This window comes from Motacilla alba, chromosome 1 (assembly GCF_015832195.1).
Source record: "Motacilla alba alba isolate MOTALB_02 chromosome 1, Motacilla_alba_V1.0_pri, whole genome shotgun sequence".
NCBI classification, from domain to species: Eukaryota; Metazoa; Chordata; class Aves; order Passeriformes; family Motacillidae; genus Motacilla; species Motacilla alba.
In genome coordinates, this window is record NC_052016.1 from 109,047,659 (window position 1) to 109,069,005 (window position 21,347).

Genomic DNA, 21,347 nt, shown 5'->3' on the forward strand with positions numbered 1-21,347 from the left:
TCTAGTGATGATGTACTCTGTTAGCCTATGCAAGCAACAGGGAGGAACATGTTCTGAGCAGGCACACCTAACACCAGATTTACTTTTTCAGTACGAATGACAGAACTGAAGACACAACTAATTTGCTTTGGGATTGATATCTCTTAGATCTGGAGGTGGTAAACTCTACTTTGAAGCCCATTCCAACACACCTTCAGTTACTCAAACTGATTTGAGCAGGGAGGTTGGCACAGACGACCCACTAGGGCTCCTCCCAACCTTACCAATTCTGTGATTTCATGGACGTCAAAATCAGCCTAGGCTTGCGCAATCACACATTTAATTTGCTGGATAAGCACATCTTGAATTAGTTTACAAACATTTATTCCCTGTTTCTGCATAAATCCATTCAAGAAAATAAAACAGTAAAGCAGTGAAGATTTCAGTACTGTTACAAATACTATCCATGAATGATGACACCTTTACGTTTCCAAAGCAAAAATAAATTCAGTCAAGAAAGGATGCTCCCAGTACACTTAGCCAGTGAACACGACAAAAAAAACCCAGACAACCCACTGCTCGAAATAATTATTGTGCACAAAAGGTGATTCTGAAGACATCACTTTCAGCGATGCAGATTTCCTGGCAGAATGTGTGCAAAAGAAGCAGGGAAAACTTTCAAGCTGAATATATTCCCTGCACCCGCTCCCAGAGAAAACGAGTGTGAGAGCAAAACCCGACCCGGTCTAGCAATACTGTCCCAACGGGACACTATCCTGTCCCTTCGTCTAAACCGCATCCGAACCCCACCAACTCCTCTACAAAAATGAGTCACTTCTTGGCCAATTTCAACGCGTTGATTTCAACGCGTTCCTAAATGTTTCTCGCCGTTGACTGATTAAGCTCTTAAAATGATGCTGGAGAGCTGAAGGAGCCCTTTCCACCAGCAGCACCGGGAGCTGTACCTGGAGAGCAGCGCGGCGCCGCTCAGGACGAAGCTGCCCGCAGCCCCTCACGGCGGCCTCGCCCCGCACCGGCCCGGCGCGAGTCCCAACGGGCCGGGCCCGCCCGCGGGACCCCCCTCAGCCCCCGGGCCGCGCTGCCCCGGGCCGGGCCGGGCGAGACCCGCAGCGCCACTCCAGGGGAGGATCCGTGACTAAGCGGGAGCCGCGGGGCTCGCCCGCCGAGGTCGGAGCTCCCCGACCTGCGCTCCTCCGCCCAACACCGCCGCCCCCGCGGGACCTCCCCGCCATAACCACGCTCGTCCCTCCGGGAAGAGTCGGCGGGAAAGCCCATCCCAAGGGAGCCGCGCACCTCCGCCGCCCGGCCCCGCAGAGCCGCTCACCTCCACCCGGCTCAGGGCGACTCCCATTCCTGCCGCCGCCGCGCTGCTCGTCCCTCCCGCCCTCAGGAGCCCGCCGCCCCCGGCCGCCTCTGCTCCCGCAAGCCCGCAGCCGCTCACCTGGCGCCGGGCGCCCGCCCGTCCCGTCCGTGCTGTCCCGCCCGTCCCGTCCGTGCTGCGCCGCGCTGTGCTGTGCTGCTCTGCCCTGTGCTGTGCTGTGCTACGCTGTGCTGTCCCGTCCCGCCCGCCCTGACGCGCCGCTCGCTCAGCTCTGGGCGCAGCAGGCGCGCCGGCGGCCCCGGCAGCTGGGACAGCCACTGGACGGGGGGCGGAGGCAGGCGAGGGAGGCGCTGCGAAAAGCCGAGGGAAGCCGGCGCGGCGGCGGCCGGCGGAGCCGCCCAGGAAGGGCCCCCGCGCCCCTCGGCAAGGCGGGCTCGGCCGGCCCGGCCCCTCCCGCCCGGCGGCCCCGCGGGTGCGGGCGCGGTCCCGGCGCTGCGGCAGCGCCTGGGGCGGGATGCCGGCCCCGCGAGCAGTGCCGGCTGCGCTGGGACAAGGCTTGGGGACGCGGGGTGGCTGCGCACAGCTCGAGGGCAGGAACTAGCACAGCGAATAAACTGCTCCACGTTCCTCGGTGGGCAACGTGTTCATGGTTAGACCAGCCTTCTCTCTTGTAAAGTTACTTCACCTTTAAAACAGACTTAACTTCATGAAGCCCTACTGTTACGGTAGATTTTGCACATTTAGCAGCCTTCGTTGCATTTCAATGAGATTAATTTCTTCAGTCCGTTCAGATTATTGGCGGTGTAAATGAGCTTTCCACTACCACGACGACAGAAAGCCGAAGCTGTGGTACTCTTCTTCCAGTTTTCAATTGCTTGGAATGAAGCATATCCTGAAAAGGCAGGATTTTCAATGACTCATATCAAATGCTTAGGGACTGCTCCTTGCCGGTAGGCTGGAGGTTTGGTACCTAGGCACTGCTGAAAAGAGAAAAAAAGCCTGGCTCCAGGGTGTAGCTGGGGAAGGCACGTCCAGAGGGAAAGGCTGGAGCTTTAGGCGACAACTCTTCTCAGTGTTACCGAAAAGACAAGACAGGGACAAATTCTAGGAACTCGACAGATAGCAGGTCTTCCTGAGGATGCAATGAGTCCACATGATGAGCATAGTTTTGTAGGGAAATACTTGCAAAGAAGAAATGGGGGTAGATGAAAGAGGCTTGTTTCATTTTGCTTAGATCAGTGGTGCCTTTGGATACTTTGGAGCTGGCATCTAGTCAGACACAAGGCCAGTGCTTTTGCAGTTCCTCACATAGGAAAAAAACGGGAGGCATTTGTCTTTCTCTGCCTTGCTTAGTGAAACATCTTTCGCTTCTTCAAAGGCTTAAAGACCACAAACTCTGTTGTCTTCCTAGCTTAAATCACCTGTGAGAATTATAACTACTTCTCTTCTGATCTGGATGTGCGAGGTCAATGAGGAAGAAAAGAAAAATTGTACTAAAGTTAGTGCTAAGGGTGCAATGCGTAAGAATATCAACACCACTTTATGGTATCTGTGCTCCCATTTTCTGGAGAGTCTTCCAGATCCAGGAAAAAATTAATTTTATTTAAGATGCTTTCATATGATCATTTTGTTGGGGGGGGGGGGGAAGATTAGACTCCTTCTCTTCAAGGAAGTATCATTTCCTTAAACCTGCATTTATCGCCTGCTCTTCCTCATTTGTCTATGACAAGACTTGCCTAGTGGCTCTACATAAGTGCTCTTTTGACACCTCAGAAATTGCTCTTTACCAATGTGGCTTAATGATGTCTCCTCAGAAAGGCTAAAAGGTTCAACAAGGCTGGAAACTGAAGTCCAGCTTACTCCTGGACACCTTACCCACTGGTAGTGCAGGATTAGGAAGCTTTCTGTGTTGCTTGTAGTGTGAATAGTTACTGGTGTACAGATAAATGGAAGTCTGTCTCTGTCTATCCAACACCTCTGATGAGTGATTTTTGATAAATCAGCCAGTTGCTGAATTTTCAAGCACTGAAATGTAATTACAGACAGGGGATTTACCTCAAAATACTTACTCTCTTTCCACTCAGACCAAGTTAATTTACTAGGAGAAATTACTGTGCAATTTACAAAAGGAAAACACTGAATTTATATTTCTGCTTATTTGAATTCTGTGTTGCATACAGCTGGGTGGTGTCCAGTAACACATAGAGAATCTGAACCAAATTGATTTCCAATGACCTAAAAACTAAATAAGGAACTTAATACTCACTGAATTTGTATTGCTCTGCTTAGCTGCCATCTATACAGTTCTAGGACTACACTGGATCTGGGCAATTTTGCATAGAATCCAAAGGCAAACTCCTATGCATTTACCAAGAAAAAACACATTTGAGCAGGCCTGAGGAACAAGCATGGATAATTGAGTTACAAAGAACTTTTCAATCCCACGAGTTTTTTTTCATGCTTTTGAGAAAACACCAAAAAAAAAAAAAAAAAAAGGTTACATTCAGATTGCTCAATGCCTCCTTTATTGTGCTTGTGCAATTCTGAACGCTGGTTCAGTAGGAACAGCAGGTGATAAATGTTTAAGGAAATGATACTTCCTTGAAGAAAAGTAGTCTAATCTTCCCTTCCTAAACAAAATGATCATATGAAAATGATATGTCTTAATGTCTTAAATAATTTTTTTTTCTGGATCTGGAAGACTCATCAGAAAATGGGAGCACAGATACCATAAAGTGGTGTTGATGTCCAGTTTGGCCATGCATTCACCTAGTGGGAAAATACTGGATTTCAAGGATTTAACAACTGAAGTGTTTTATTTTCACCTGTGTTCAACAAGATTGAATGTAGAAACCTAAAAAAAACTCCAACAAAGACGGTGACTAGATTCCCATTAATTTCATCTTAACCATAATTTCACAATATTTTTTTCTAAATGGTTTGGGATGATGATGATGATGATGATGATGATGATGATGATGATGATTATTATTATTATTACTGCTAGTACTACTACTTTAAACTCTTTCTCTGTTTGTGTTTCTGTATGTATACATGTTTCCTCGGGAGATAAGACATTACTCTGACACGTTGTGGTATTAATTTCGTGTTTAGAATTTACGTATCCAAATGTAATTTGTTCTAATTATATAATGCATGTCTTGGTAGGAAAAAAACATATGTAACTGACAAGAGAAAAAGGAGAGTGGAGGTAGTGGGAGAAGTAAGGTCTGTTTCCCTTTTCATTTAAGCTGTGAAGGTTTGAAGCTGTTGTTTCACAAAGATGCTTGATAGGATTTCACTTTTTCTTAGTGGGCAGGATTGGGAGGCTGCTTTGCCCTGTGATGTGTATATGGTTGACCCCAGGGAGCATAAATTTAGGGGACTGACTATTTCAATCAATGGCATTAATATAATATATTTTATGTCAAATATAATTGGTCTAAAAAACAAAGCAAAAGATATAATTTCTGTGGCTCTTGATTTTGTGGGGTCCTGTCTTCTTCTCTACCATGTGATACATTTCTGTGAACTCCAGAAACTGATTGAAGGTACAAAAAGTAGTTGAAATGGTTACACTTCTCTGTTTCATGTACAAATATAGTCCTTCCTGAAAATCACTCCTATTCTAGAATATCATGTACTAGTTATCAGTCACATAAATTGCAGCTCTTTAGGTAAAAAATTTGTTAGGGTTTTTGTTTTAACTGATGGTAGCACTGGAGATTAAATAAAATTATCTATGAGTCCTTTGGTCTACTTTCTGCTTTCAGCATTACAAAGTGACCAATTTTAGGATAAGAAAATTATATGGACTGGCTGTGACGCTGAAAGGATTTAAATGTATCAAGGGAGGAGGATCTAAAACCTAATCTTAAAACTGCACATATTAGGCACAAAGTTGAGAGCTTGATTTGTGAAAAACAGCTGCCTCTCATAAAAATTTGTGCCTGACCAATAAATCCATATCTTACAAAAGAGTCCTTGGAGTAGATACATCTATCTAACATTCCAATAGAATAACTACTTATTAATATTCTTTTGTCAGGAAGTAGCACATAGGTGTGGGTACCATGAGTGTGGTGTTTGCTGAATGTTAACTGAGCCAATATATGAAAGAAATCTCTTAGATATGTAATCATTAAATAAGGAGGTTTAGTCTATCCAGCTGTGATTTTACCTCTGTTGTCAAATACTGAGTACAAAACCCAGGGTAAGATTTCCTCTTGACTGTAGTGGTTTCTTCATAAAAAAAGAAATATGTAGCCTCTTCCTTAATGAAGGTCCAGGAAGGGTTTTGAAACAGTAATAATAAAATCAGCTGTGTCTCTGTGATTAACTTCTAAGCCTCAACTCAAAAATGAAATATGCATTTCGCTATTTGTATCATTACTGATGGCAAGGGATTTTTACGTTCACCATGTTATTTGGTGCTGCTGAGTTCCATGTTGCAGCCTGTCCTGCTTGCAAACATGCAGCCGTGTCCTGTCAGACTGTATTCCAGCTAAGTGCCCCTATTGCATTTATGTTCCAAAATGGGGTAAAGGTGGAGGCAATTTGTTAGGTTTTGAGGCCAAAAGAAATGAGAAATCTTTGATACTGTTTTCTTTAACAAAATTCCGTGTACCTTACATGACAAGTGAATGATTATATGTAGCAGCAGGATGAGCATTGTGGTCTGTTGGGTGACCAGGCCTTCAATACTTCTCCCTCTGCCAATGTCCTCATGCAACACTCCATTCTGTGGAATTGAGAGGAATTATTACCCACTGGACTAAAAGGTGAACAGAGCACTAACTGAAATGCAAGAAATGCCATTTAAAGTTAAGAAAAGGATATTTTATGGTGAGGGTCATTGAACACTGAAGCAGGTTGCCCAGAGAGCTTGTGGAGTCTCCACCCTTGGAGATGTTCAGAAGAAGTCCAGATATGATCCTTGGCAACTGTTGCAGTGGCCTCTGCTCTGAGCAAGAATTTGGACTGGACTACCTCTGGATAGGACTCTAGAGGTCTCCTCCAGAGACCTGGAGCTGGTCTATCACACTGTGAGACGAATTTCTGCTTACACTCTGCTTTGCCTTAGAATAAAATACACTTTTGGCCAAGCAGAGGACAATGATCCTCAAATTGTGAAAAACTTGAGGGTGATGAAAGGCTCACATACCCTAAAGCCCACACCAACGTGCTAATCAACATTATGGGAAACTACAAGGAAGGGTTGCCAAGAAAAGCAATTCTGAAGAGAACACCTGGAAAGGACAATTAAACCTTTCAATTCTCTATTTATGGCACTCACTCTCTTTAAATTGTACTGACATTTATATTTCCATTAAATAAACATTCTAAAGGAGTTGTAACTTGTCCATAAAAAGTAAGTCTGTGTGGATCTTGGCAGGCAAATTCTCATTCTGGGAACATTTCACATTTTTTGCTTTTCTCTCTTTAAAACTTATTTTACAAAAAAAGCTCTGTTAACCTCTGAAAATTGACCCTGACTCTAATGGTTCCACAATAAATGCTCTTGTGTAGTTAGACTTTTATCATAGCATGAACTGTTAAAATAAAGCCAAGGAGGTTACGATACCCCTGTTGATTCCGACATCTGTGTAACTGGTAAAGCAACAGAGAAGGATCTTTTTTATCACAGAACACTTTTCCAGAGTATGGTCTGCAGTGTGTATCTTTCACGTACTAGGGAAAGGATTTTAGCTTTCATTCCAAGTCCTTTCACCCCTGAAAACACTTTTTTTTCTTCTTTTCCTGAGAGGAAAATTTGTGTTCATAGTTGTCCTGTCTTAACTCTCTTCTTGGCTTTGCTGTATCTTTTAAACAAAGTATGTATATCTCAGCTGCAAAATAAGAGGTTGATGGTGTAAAGGCAGATGAAAATGTAAGATGCCATCATGTTTTGAGGGAGGCAATCTGCTTTTGGTGTATCAAAGGAGAGGAGATTTTCATCTCGAGTTTAACTCTATAATTTAGTCCCTTGTTTTGCAGTGTTGATCTCTGCCCACTTTGTGAGTGACTGAATCAGGGAGTGTGGGGAGATCTTTGGAAACTGTTTCAATACTTCTCAAAGACCTTTCTGCTGAAGTTTTGACTTCCTTTTCAACCTTGTTCATTTTTCAATCTTTTGCTAGTTTGGAAGAGAGGAAAGTCATTCTTAAAGGGTCAGCTAATCCACTGTGCCTTTGATTTTACACCAGCACAAATCTGTGTAGCAAAGTTTCTTTTTAATCATACTAAAATATTTGGAAAGAAAAACAGAGTTTGAAAATTTTTTTTTCAGAAGAGACCTTCCTCCCTTGCTCTGCCAGGGGTGCAAGAGTATACACACATGGAGTCACAAACCTGACTGTTAATACTGGTATTCTGCAGAGGATTAAACCAAGGAAACATCTAATTTTCCAAACACTTCAGGGTATGTAGACTTTGCAATAAATGATTTCTGAGTTGAAGGCTGGAATTTCAAGTACTATTAAGTGGCAGCTTCTGGGACAGGCTATGTGCAGCTGGACAACCTACTACAGGCTGGCTCTGTTCCAACAAGCCTTGCACATGGCTGGAGGCAGATACTCTGCATGGTAAGAGCCATCACATAGCATATGGCTTATCTTCACCTGGGATGCATTGGAAACACTCGTGGTATGTCTGAGGGAAAGGGCCATTAAAAAGGTAGACAGCAATTAGATTGTTCCTCTATAGAAGAGAGATCATATTCAACATTTTTCTGTATAGATCTGTTGTTTGATACTAAAATTCTTTTTATTTAGTCTTTTAAAATGTTAACAGTGATGCTAACATGTTGGTGTCAGAAATCTTTGTGTAAATAAACCTCATAAACCTCAGCACTGCCATTAGTTGTGATTTGACTGACAGGCTGAATGCTCTGTGCAGAAAATCCACTTCTACCTAGGTGATATAATTATCAATAGGTAATAGGTAATATCAATAGGTATAGGTAATATGATTATCAATATTAAATGTTAAACAAAATATAATTGAGATTAGAAAAAAGAAAAGCATAAAGCCTCAAGTGCCAGAAAAATAATGTTTCTTTTAGTCTTCTATGCCTTTCTCATCAAATAGTTTGGAATGTATTTTTATAAGTTGCAAGTCTTTCACAAAACTGGTTTTTATTTTTAAAAAAATAGATTTTCCAACTGGAATGACTCAATTGCCAAGCCATGTTTTTACAACAGAAGTATTACATTTTGTGTCAGTGGGTAACCTTGTTTTGCCAGGGTTACCTTTCTGTAGTCCCTAAACTTGTCTGGGAGTTTTATTTTGGAAAAGGAGAGTTGTTTCCTTGGTGGTTTTTTTCCTTTTGAATTATCTTTTATCACCTTTAGACTTATGCTGGCTCTGCCCCAAGTTTGAATGCTACATAATTTTCTAAAATATATTACCTCTATTATCAAATTAAAATTTATCAAGGTCCTGAATGTTCACATTATTCAGTGGAAACAGATCCCAGGCAATAGCATCTGTATTTCAAGTATAGCTCATTCCTGTTCAAAAGGTCTGAAGAAAGTCTCCACAGTGTTTGTTTTGAGGACCTAAGCATTATTTGAGTGATTAATAGGCCCTGTGGAAATCTTCTGAGCACAGATGAAATATGTTCTTTGTATTTGTCTTTTGGATGTTGAATTGGACCTAGTCCTGTCTTTTGGAAAGACCATGACTTTATGATCTTTTCTACGTGATAAATTGTTTTCTCTTAATTATCTTATCCTTTGGTCACTGTACTAGTTATAGGTTAATTTTTACAGAGACACGAAGCCCATTATTAATGTTGACAGAAATTTGTCCTGCCTTTCAGTAAAGGCTCTATGGTGGTCCTTTCTACCTCCAGCAAAATATTGAGCAGAGAATTCTTAATTCTAATTTTTATTTACCTCTTTGTCAAAGATTTACTAAGGTCTTAAGAGGGGTTTTATTTAATACTCTTTTTTTTTCAGAAAGGTCTATTCAAATGGAAATGGATTGGAGATGCAGCTAATTATATTGGGTTCTTGGGTCAGAAAATGGTCATGGCCATGGCCACAAATAAACAAATAAAAGGGACAAAAGACAACTGTGTTACATGTCTGAAAATTACACTGCCAAACAAAGTCAATGACCAGCTGAGATCATCATGTCAGCTGACAGCTGGAACTTGCTTCAGTAAGATGCAATTTTGCTGATCTTGGCATAAGGAAAGTTGCTTGAAGCAGACCAGGATGGATCTAACAACAGCCTTCAGTTTTCCAAGAATACTGTGGAATGAAATGATAGTATAATGAAAAAATATGCAAGAATATGGATGTCAGTATTCATAGAGTAGCATGTATTTTTTTTTTCTCAGTAGTTGTGTTTAGCCTTCCATTCCCAATCATTTTTAAATCCATTGCACTCTGAGATTCATATATGATCTTTGGGGACAACATATGACATTTCATGAGGTCTTGGCAGTTTTCCACAGGTATATAAGGACTAACCTTGTACTTTCTGACAACTTCAGGAAAATTGTATCTGCAGTCTTTGGGCAACGCAGTCTTGGGTGCTTTTTTATATTCTAAAATTTTATTTAGCCATTTATTAGCTGTGGTTTCTTCGTTTACTGGTATGTACATTTTTCATTTTATTCAATGATTTAGTACATTAAAATATTAAGGTACAGAGATATTTTAATTTCAAAATAATTAGTCAAATTAATGATTGGTTATTTAAAATATTAACTCAGCTTTATGAGATCTTCAAAGAATTGTCTTCAAGGTTTGTCTTTCATGATATTAAAATATTTTAAGCTGAACAAATTGATTGCAAATGTATGACATCTACAATGTAATTTCTGGGATCTCTTGGTTCCAGAGACTGTATCAGCCAAAGGAAGTGTAAGAATGATTAAAGTCACTAAGGACAAGATAAACCAGAAGTCACAGAGAGCATCTGGCATGTGTTTCTCTCTGCTCCATCTGCAGAGTTCTCAAGTTCCATATTTTGCAGCACTTTGAGAACGTTGTCTGAGCTGTACTAAAAGCATTGAAGAAGTGGCAGTATATTGTAAAAGAAAACAGTTATTGTTGCTTATAAAATGGAACAGAAACTATCCTAGAGCATGTGGTGGGTTGGCTTTTTCCAGCTGCCAGGCATCCACCCAGCTGCTATCTCATTCCCCCTCTGCAGCAGGACAGGAGGACAAAATACCATGGAAAAGCTCATGGTCAATAAAGTCCACCACTGACTAATACAGTATCTTCACAAATTACCTACATTAAAAAAGCATGACTTGAACATCCAAACTTGATTATTTTGCCAAGAAAATAGGTAAAATTTCTGTAGTTGCATTTTGTATGAAGAAAATGTCCCTTTGTTTTACACAAAACCAGAAAAAATGGCTATTTTGCTGCAAAAATGATAAAAAAGTATTTCTCAATTTAGTCAGCCATCTCTAATCCCATTTACTTTAAATATGCTGACACTTCAAATTTCTTTTATGCGAACTGATTCTTCAATATTCTGTTAAAGAGATAATTGTGGCTTAAAAGATATTTGTTTATATTGAAATATAAAGATGTTGTAAGAATACAGGAAATGTAGATTCTTTAGTCCCTGGTAACTTATCTAATCCTGGTAGCAGAGGTTTCAGTTCTGTCTTCAAGCTATTGTGATGTTCCTGGTGGGACCAAAGGAGACTTCAAGATTTCCTGTATGATTGCAATTTATTTTCACATTTCATAGCTGGAAACCAAAAATCTTGAAAGTGCTTATCTGAAGATACAAATAACATAACAACAGAAAAGTAATTTGCTGGGGGAAAATGGAACTTGCTGCCTGGATTCTTTTTCTGACTTGTTTTGCAGGTCTTGACTTGTAGATATCTCTCCTCTTATACTGTATGTTTGTATAATATATAGTATAAAATATGTAATTCATATATGAAAATATGATAGTAGAGCAAAATGTCTCTATCAGTCTGAAGAGTATGTTTTTAGTGCCTGATTCTCTTTCCAGTTTGCTTTTGTAAAAACATAAATTTATCCTGAGTTGCAACCATGAAACATGTATGACTCCTTGTGTGAGGTATATACAGTATTTAATAGCTATATGAATTTATGCTTATCTTTTAACTGTGTGTATATGTGAATAATAAATTATAATCACCAATGTGATTAAAAATCCATTTCTGCTTTAATTATTTAGCATCATAAAAGCAGAAATTCATCAACATTTTCTGAAATGTTAAAATAAAGTTAGTTTGATAACATATGTAGCCAACAGTATATTCATCAAACTAGAATTGAGAAGTATCCTTGAGTGATTGTTCTCAGCAAGTAATTTTTCTGAAAACATTTACTTTGGTATGAAAAGTAGTTTTTAATTTGCTTTTGAATTATTTTCAGTTATTAAGTCACTGTGATTCAAAAGAAGTAAAAGAGAGTGTCTGATTGTTGAGTGATGGTATTCAGTTTGTTTGGACAAATCCATTGTCCTTGCAGCAGTTTTAAGTAAGCTGGTGAAAGAAGAAAGCAAATTCATCTGCCTGTTATCACTGCGTGGGCTCAACATCCCAGTCTTCACCGGGTGAGGTCCACTGAACTCTCATATCTGCACTGACTTCACTGTCAGTGTAAACTGGATTACCATGCCAAATACTTACATGCATTGATACTTTCAGGTACACTCTTAACAGAGAAATTAAGGGCCAGAGCAGAACAGTTAAAATTAAAAGCTATCTTATGGATCTCAGTAAAGTATTTAACTGCTCATGGTTCATTTTGTTTTCAGGTAAAACAAGTATGTGATGCTCAGCCCTTTGTTGAGCAAATCAGGGCCTGATTCTTCTCAAATACTGAAGCAAATCTGGCATGACACTTGGCTAGATGTTATGCTCTTCATCCTCTTCCACTGAAAAACAAGCTAAAGGTTTGGAATTTGCTATCAGACTTGACTGAGTGAAAGCTTTTTACAGCTGCTGGTTTCTTGCAGGCTCTAGATATTTTCCAACAATGTTCTCCGCAAGGAAAAGGCAATGGCTGCTCTCTGCAGTCTGTAACACAGGCTATACCATGGGCACAGCAAGTGATTTTATCAGCTTTACTAGGAACCACTTTGCTGAAACTATTTTAATCTGAAAGATGCTCACATTTCCTTATAATTTACACCCCCAGTATATTTTACTGTATCCTTGAAACATGAAAAATATCCCCTTGCTGTTTGCATACACATTGGTAACCAAACTACCATCTGAGCTTCCACTGCATCTTAGTCAGGCCCCATCTGAGCTTCCACTGCATCTTAGTCAGGCCCCACATTTTTTGAGTGACTGCACTTTCGAGAAGAGGATGAAGCATTTCCTGGAGTTGCATAAATACCCCTTTGACGCACATGGTTTTCAGAAATTTTGCCGGTGATATTGAATTACAACAGTTTGAATTGCAAGCAAAATGGGTGGAGCTGAGATAGAAATAAAGATGACCCGATTTCTTTCTAGTGACTTGCTAATGGTAGATGAATGTATCTTGGCATCATTCAAAGTGCAGGAGAGAAAAATCTCTTTTTGGTTCTGGCAGGTTCAGACAAGATCTTGTACCAGAGGCACAACAGAGCAAAAAGCTGAATGAGAAGCTGTCCAAGATACTTCCGTAAGTATCATACATAAATGGATGTGGACATAAAGAGATGTGGGCAACGTGGTGCCTACAGGTCTTGTTTCTGTGAATTTATTTCAGTTTGGGAGGAGAAAAGGACATGAAATTTGTCCCAATGTCAAATCACTAGAGCAAACATGGAAAGGATGATTCTCACTCCGCAGACAATGTGCTACATGGAAGCAGGATTTACAGAAAATTCACAAGGGTAACAAAGGGATCATTTGTTGCTCCTGTCTGAGCTCTGTGTATGGATGCAAAACAATTATTTTTCATTTATAAGGTGTATTTCTGAGGGAACAAACTGAGTTTTCCTACCAAAAAAAAAAAAAAGCTACTTAGTTTCTCTTTGTTCATTAAAAATCGGTTGCTATCCTATGCCAAAATTTGTCATAGATTGAGTCAGACATTTGGCAGCTCTCTCTGATCTGTCCCCCTGAATATTCTCCCAATTGTTAAATTCTTTGAACAATAATGAAATAGAGATCTGGGAGCTAATACTGCTGCTTTCAACAACATTTTGAATAAGAATCAGAGATAATGGCATTTGTACAGATGACTGAATAAATGAGGATTAATAGACATAGCTGTGAGGATTGAATAATCGAGAATCTCAACTGAATGGAGAAAACTGTCATAAAATGTGCTAGGAAAATGTAATAAGCATTTAAAATAATGACTGTCAAAGATAAAGCATGTTTTTAACCACAAAGCCAGGAAATTCATCCAGGTTTATTAATATGAGTTATTCTATATACCCAACTTAGATACTGTGGTCTTCCACAGAAGCAATAAGTTATTTTAAAGGATGAAGGCCTCACAAAGTCTTTTACAGGAGAAGAAAACAATGAGAAGCCATTACCATTGAGAACTGTATAGAAAGTCTCTGGGGGTAAATTCATTAAGAAGGGTAGGTGTAAATTTCCCAGGCAAGGCTGCTTTCCATTCATAGATATTCAGACTGATTATACTTGCTGTAGAGTCCTTTCTCAATAGATGCCAACCAAAAACTACAGGATTTGCAGATGCAAAAGTGAATTTTGAATGGCAATAATGTTATTGCTCCATAACAAATAACAGTGAAAGTGCCAAATATACCTGAGCTTCCTCAGCAATAAATAGGAATATCTGATAATAAACAAGGCAATTATAAAGCAACTCAGTTGCTTCATGGGTGAAGCAGAAGCCAATATTTGCTGCTGCAATTTCCTCTGACATCTTGGACAGGCTAAAGCAAGTACACCAAATCCTCCACTTTTCTCAGTGGTTCCTTCTCCTCTTTTCAGATTATGTCCTGCGTTGTACCAGCTCAGCTGCTCATGTGCCCACCCTGTCCGCTGGGGTTGTTTGCAAAGGTAGCACAAACCCAGGTTTGTGCCTCAGCCCACAGCTTACGGGACCACACAGGATACTCCTGCAGGAAGAGTGGAGGATGGCTCTGGGGCAGGAGCTGGGAGCAGCAGGGATGGGGGTGATGCAGGGTCACTCCTTCCAGTGGCAGTCTCAGCCTGAAGTGCTCATGGGAGTGCTGTGTTGGTTAATGCAATCATTTCCTGTTCTAAATTTAGTGAAAGGGGTGATGCCAGATATTGCTGTGTGGTTACAGCTAGCAAATAATTAACACCAAATGTCAGCCAGTTAGGCGTTTGTTGCTTTATATTCAAATTTTGTCACAAAACCAGACATTCTCAGCAAGCCAATGGCACTTGTTTTCATTTTGGTTTTGGTGATGTAACTGCATTATGTCTTTTTCAGGACCTGCTGTTTATGTCCCAATATTTAGAACACAGACTTCTTGTATGGAGCTTCAGTCTAGAGGGCATAAGATACCCCATCACAAAAGATGTGCAAATAAAACTATACAGTTATTGTAAGAATGAGTGATTGAAAGGTGATAAAGTTCCCACTCTCATCTGTATGCCATGTATTAAAATCCCAAAGAAACAGTGCTCAAGCTGCAAACCCTGTAAAGTACTATTGTATGTTGAGAAACTTTGTCATCTGCATGGGATGAGAAGCTGGGCAGGACCTGATGCCTGAGTTTAATAATATCTGGACATCCAAAAAAACAGAACCAGAATACATTTTGTACACAGTGGTCTAGATCTTGGGTAGTTAAAAACAAGATCTTTACCACATCACAGTTTTTCCCAGATCTCTTTCTGCTTAACGTATTTTCTTTTCTGTGGAACAGTGGCATCTGAGAGGGTTTTCATTTATTTGACTTCAGTAAAACAAAAGTGGAAGGAGAAAATACATGTTGTTCAGGCTTCCTGTTAAGTCAGTGGTTCCCAAAGTATGGTTACAAATCAATTACAACTTACCATGTCATAACAAGAGGCTGGGACTATATATTGTTAGGCTAATAGGTAGAATAGATAGAATTTTAGATAATTTGTGATAAAAATATGGGAAGATTAATGATAATCTGAGCCTGTCTTTCAGTTTGTGGATATAGACATAAGAAAAATGTCCATGGGAGACAACAGTTTCTTAGGGATCTACTGAAAATGTTTTAATTAATTCAGAGTAAAATCACTTCAATTCACATGTATTTGGACTATACTTGTTAGGGGCTTCTCTTCTTTAAGTATCACAATGCATTTCTCCTCCTGTACAAGACAGAGACAGTTTCCAGGAGCTCATTGTGTGTGTGGTGATGACTTGAATCCTGATAATTCTAGTCTGTACCCATAGAACTCTTCCCACTGTATTTGGATAGATTGTAATGCTGTATGGATTCTGCTTCTTGCTAAACTGAGACATGACTTGTTGGGAAACTTCCTTGAAGCCTATTTTTATAATATCTGAATCATTACAAGTATCTGGGAAGGTAGAGAGCAACGTTAGTAATGTATTTTCTCATGCACAGCCCTGCCCATGCACTATGTACACAAGAAATCAAAAGCAGAAAGGATTAAAGACAAGGAGCCACTGGGATAAGAAAAACAGGTTTGGGCAAATCAGAGGCAAGAAGGCTACCAGAGATAAGGAGGTTTTGGAAGAAAGTTCCCCCTTACTCTCATGTTTGCAGTCCACAAAGTACTGAATGTTGTGAGAGAAGTTGCTGCAACCTACTGGTGTTTTCCATGGACATCTATTGTCTGTTTAGGCAGAGGCACAGCACTGGGAAGCCACTCAGTCCCCCCTGAGAAGAGGGACACTTCCCTGATGAGGTTGTCAGCACACGGATTGATACCAAGTTCCAGAAGCAGCAAGATCCTACCTGGATGGTTTAGGACCATGGTCAAGGGTGGCAGGCCTGGATGAAGTAGCCCCATGAGTGCTGAGTGAGGGAAGCTTTACCATGGGACTGGAGCTGTTGCCAAAGTTTCACAAAATTAATATCAAACTTCAGCATAAGGCCATGTAAATACCTAGAATTCTTACACGGAAGATCTACAGTCACTGTAAACTTTTTTTCCCTTAAATAATGGGATCTTTATATTTTGATGATTTCCTTGTCTTCTTAATTAAAGTTTTTAAGAAGTGCAATTTGCAAACTTTTTTTCGCTAACTGGTAACTATTCCAAAGGTATTGTGAAACTAACTGGGATCTGCACAAAATACCAGTTCATTTATTTCCTGTGTATTTCGATTATGACATCTTCTTGGCTTAGTGATATCTAATGGTGCCAAGATAACTGCTAACATTTTTTGAATAATTGGATGATTTCACAGCAGTATCTAAAGTCATCTGATTTTTCTTGGACAATATTCCAAGATTTTTTTCCAAGTGACAGAATAATGACTTAACTGCAGATGTAATGTATATTGTCTGCCTAGAGATTGAATTTAAACGTTATTAAACCCCACCATCTTGAATTACTTTTAGAGGTTTTGGGAGAATGGGAAGGAAGTTGTGTTACACAGGGGATAAGTTCCACTCCATCCGTCAGCAGAATTAATTTCTTAAACATCAGTAGGTCCCAGGTATTTCTGTGATCACTTGAGCACATTACTCAAGGAAAATGGCTATGAACCTGATCCACAGATGAAGCAGAACTGGTTTTCACTGTGAGGGCTGTGAGAATGTTGAACAAGTCAAGTTCTTTTGGCATTTTCACCTGGTAGACCAGACATTCTTCTAAAATTGAACGGGCAAGGTAAGCCCCACAGCAATACTGGGAGGGGCAAATAACATACTCTGCTGAATACTATTCTGACTTTTTGGCTTTGTGTGCCTGATTTCAGGCATCTGTACAAAGGTGGGGCTTTGAAATGGCAAATGCTCGCTCTTACCATTGACCTTCTCCCACACAAAAGAACCCAGGCTTACACACCTAAACCCAGATGTGAATGCCAAAGTCTGTTCTGTTGCAGAAATTTGTTTTCTTAGTTTTAGGATTTTCAGGATTTTAGAACTGAGAGCAGTTAAATTATCTAGCCCATAGAAGGACATTTCAGTTCCATCTGCTCATCAGATACACGAGAGGGAAATAAGAAGTCACATGAGCTGCCTTGATATTATTTAAAGTCAGCAATAAATAATGGCGAAACCATTAGATATTGTTAAAGGCCTCTATTTGATGTGGCATTATAAAAAAAGCTTCGGGGAAAAAATAAGAAACTTTTTTTTTTACCTCTTCAATCAATAAAAATGTAAAGCATGTTAAGGTGGGAGCTATGGTTCTTGTAACATGTAATGCTCCAAAATAATTGTTTCAGTTACCTAACATTGTTTCATAATCAATCATCTTAAAATTCATATATTATTTTTATAATATTTTTATTTAGTTCACTATTTTAAAAAGCACTCAATGATGATAGTATTTAAAATTATTTTTAGGCATGTTAATTGTATTTAAATTTTTTGTCTAAATGCTCCTTGACATAACATTAATGAAAATAGCAGAAAAAACTTCATCGAAGATTTGTGGTACTTCTGAACACTGCCAGCAGTTCCAGCTCCAGAGGGTGCTGCTGAAGATGGGATGGTTCAGAACAGTGGATTATTTAACTGAGTTTTAAATTGTATCTTTGCTTTCTATAATTTAGGAATAATAGCCATAATTTTGAGAAATTGACATTTTGGTAAAATAAGAAGTTCATATAATTCCTTTTGGAATTATTACATATAGTTCCTCTTGATGTCTGCAAAAGTTCCCATGAACATATAAGTTCCCAAGAACATAAAAGCAAGAGAAATGTTTCATGGATAATTATGATCACCTAGCTGAAGTACTGGGGGAAATGATTGTCTGATTTGGAAGTTCAAATATATATATAATTTAACCTAGATCCTAACATGGCAGAATGTCTGAATTCTAAGGGCTGCAAAATAGGAGTTGCTAAAATGCAGTTTATATTTCCTGACGAGTTACCAGCAGCATCCATTATGAACAATAAAAAGTTCATAAAAAGAACTTTCCGTTTCTGAAACTAAGCAAACTGGGTTTGCAATCTGATTAGGTTAAAGTAAAGCATTCCATAATTACCAAAGAATAATATTTTCTGAGACTGTAGTGTTTTCTGGTTACATCAGAATATGTAAATAAAAGCTGTGAGCCAACATAAAAATATTGATACAAAAATGTTGCAATACGAAGGAAAAACTATTACATGAGATCACAGACACTATAATTATCAAATCATATTTACAACTTGAATGTGTCAACTTCAGTTCTTGTTTCTCTAAAGCTATTAAAATTTCCACGTCAGAGACACAGCTGCAAAACTCTGGCCCTTCAATGATTTTTAGGAGAGTGAGAACTTCAGCTGCTCTGTTTAACTGGGTATTTTAACCCAGAGCTTTGGAAATTAAATATACAGTCAATAATCTTGAGGAGACTGTTTAATTTAGAAAGAGAAGTTGTAAAAGAACAGACCCCCTGGAACTTTTTAGCATTGGTGTATCAGTCTTTCCATTATAAATCCTTCCTTTGAAGTGTTTTTTTAGTGTACTATAACATTTGGCAGAGAAACTTTTAAAGCTAGGGAGATTTTTTTAAAATTAAAAAAAACCCCAAACTAGTTTGATTGTTCTATATTACAGGACACAGTAAAAGAAATGAAATCTGTCATTTCTCTATCCCTCAAGCTGATTGCCTTAAAAAGAGCCCTGTTTTCAAGATGTTATATATGTTATGTTCAATATGTTTTCAATATGTTATAAATCTCTGTCACATGGGCTAAGATATGTAAGGTTTAGACACAGTGAAAAAGGATAAATCACAAGACTAAAAGAGAATTGCATTTGTAATAAGCTGTTATTTCCCGTGTTTTTAATGAATAAACGAATCAATTTATTCAACATGTATCCATGATTCAAAGTGAATCAACACATGATAAGGGCCCAGAGTCAGTGTCTCATATCTGAGTAGGAACATGTTTTGCACAGCCTGGGGAGCTGCAGCAGTCTCTGGGATGCATTAAGGAGTGGCAGAGCAGAGCCTGCCCCTGGACGCAGGCAGCTGCATCTTATTCCGTTTTCCTTGGCGGGCGCAGCTGCAGCCTTCGCAAGAGCAGCCCGAGGGTGTGGTGTCCCAGACCTTGGAAACTGCGGCCAGCCCACGCGCTCCCCCAAACAAATGAGGCCTTTTCAACACCTACTTAGCATCAGCCAGAGCCCTCCCTGGTGGCCTCGTGGCCAGAATCCCACTCACTCATCCCTGGGTCTGGGCTTCACTTCTGCTCCAGGATGGGTCACAAAGATGCACCGGCCAGCATCCAGCCACAGGGAGAGATGGACCAGCTCGTGACCAGAGCTGAAAATGGGCTCATAGAACACTACTCAGCTGCAGAGTGGCACTCAGGAGTGGCTTGAAGCCAGATGACCGTGTGCTGCATGATTGCTGCTGCCAACACCAGCATGACGGTGGGAAACCATAACTAGAACAAGAGGGAAGGAAGGGACTGTCCCCATCAGCCACAGCATGGCCACAGGACAGCTGGATGAATGGGAAACTTAGCCTGGGGTGCTCCTCATCCCACCCTTCCTGACAGCCTCAGGAAAGAAACTCAATGTTCTGTCTGCATTGACTGCAAAAGAAGTCTGCAGAAATGAGAACGTAATAATCATCAATGGTATTTGTTTGGTTGAAAAAATCCAATGACTAGATTTTTTTTTTTTTGCTTTTAAACCTTTTAAATTGTTACACTAAGTTATTATGTGACACTGCATTGTTATCAGCTTGGCATAAACATATAAACAATGAGATATCCTGTGGCTAAGTAGACAGCAACAGTAGATTACTGCAATGAAAAATGACTTGTACTAAAGAAGTCAAAGCCCAAACTCACCACTATCCAAGAGGTTTCAAATTCATAATGGATGAGAAATTGAGTGTTGAGAAAACTCTACAAAAGTAAACAATTTGTGCCAAGATCTGAGGAATGGTCCTTTCTACAGATTTATTTTTTTCTCTTTACCTGATTGGCCAAAAATGGAAGAGGGTGGCCCTCAAAAATGTTGAATAAACAAATTCTTCTAGTGTTTCTTCAAGAACATATGTAAATGTGACATTTCAGGAAGAAATATTGTAAGAAACTAAATACTTCAGCCTAACGTAACCCAAGTCTACACCATTTTTATTCCATTAAGACATGCATTCAGCTAACAATTTGAAAGAAAGTAATCACCTAGATGTTTTTAGGCCAACACAAGGAAACGAAAAGCTAGCACAGTGTAATCACAGAATCACAGAATTTCTAGGTTGGAAGAGACCTTTAAGATCATCGAGTCCAACCCATGTTCCAAGACCTCAACTAGATCATGGCACCAAGTGCCACATCCAGTCTTTTTTTAAACACATCCAGGGATGGCGACTCCACCACCTCCCTGGGCAGATGATTCCAGTATTTGACCACTCTTTCTGTGAAAAACTTCCTCCTTAATTCCAGCCTGTATCTCCCTTGGCCCAGCTTGAGACTGTGTCCTCTTGTTCTGTCATGGAGTTGGGAATATGGGAAATTAGGTACCTGTCTGGTTCCAAGAAAACCCAAACGCTATTTCAGTTTAGTAGTGGCAGATTTATTTTAAAATTCTCTCTGTAAAAGTGGTGGGAAATCTTTTCACCTTGGGCAGGCCACCCAGTAACTGCCTTTGTGATATCACTGGTCTTATCGTGTGACCTTAACCTATATCTTTCTGGTCGTGCTTTGCCAGTTTTGCTTACCTTTCATGCTTTCTTATCTAAAGTTACAGCTCAAACGTTTCCCTGGCACTGTTCTCATTCACCAGGCAGTATCTGTTGTTAAGCACTAGTCAAACTGAAGGTGGGTGGTCATCAGCTGATGCTTGGGGATGATGTTTAGTCCGGCAGATTTTAGGCAGGTCAGCTGCACTCCTGGCCAGAACAGGATGCAGCTCTTTGCCCACCTGGGAGGGCTCACACTCCCACTGAGATAAGCCAAGGGTAACTGCTGAACCCACAGGATACTGCTCTTTCTGT

The 21,347-nt window shown here is 39.9% G+C and overlaps 1 protein-coding gene across 2 annotated transcripts in view; it reads right to left on the minus strand.

Annotated features, from left to right (window-relative positions):
* ADGRG2 (adhesion G protein-coupled receptor G2) overlaps positions 1-1,638 on the minus strand; it is a 59,727-nt gene extending 58,089 nt beyond the window's left edge. For both annotated transcript variants that reach the window (XM_038144364.1, XM_038144340.1), the window contains exon 1: positions 1,442-1,638. The gene's annotated coding sequence lies outside the window, so the exon portion shown is untranslated. The remainder of the gene's footprint in view (positions 1-1,441) is intronic.
* Positions 1,639-21,347: the final 19,709 nt, after the last annotated feature.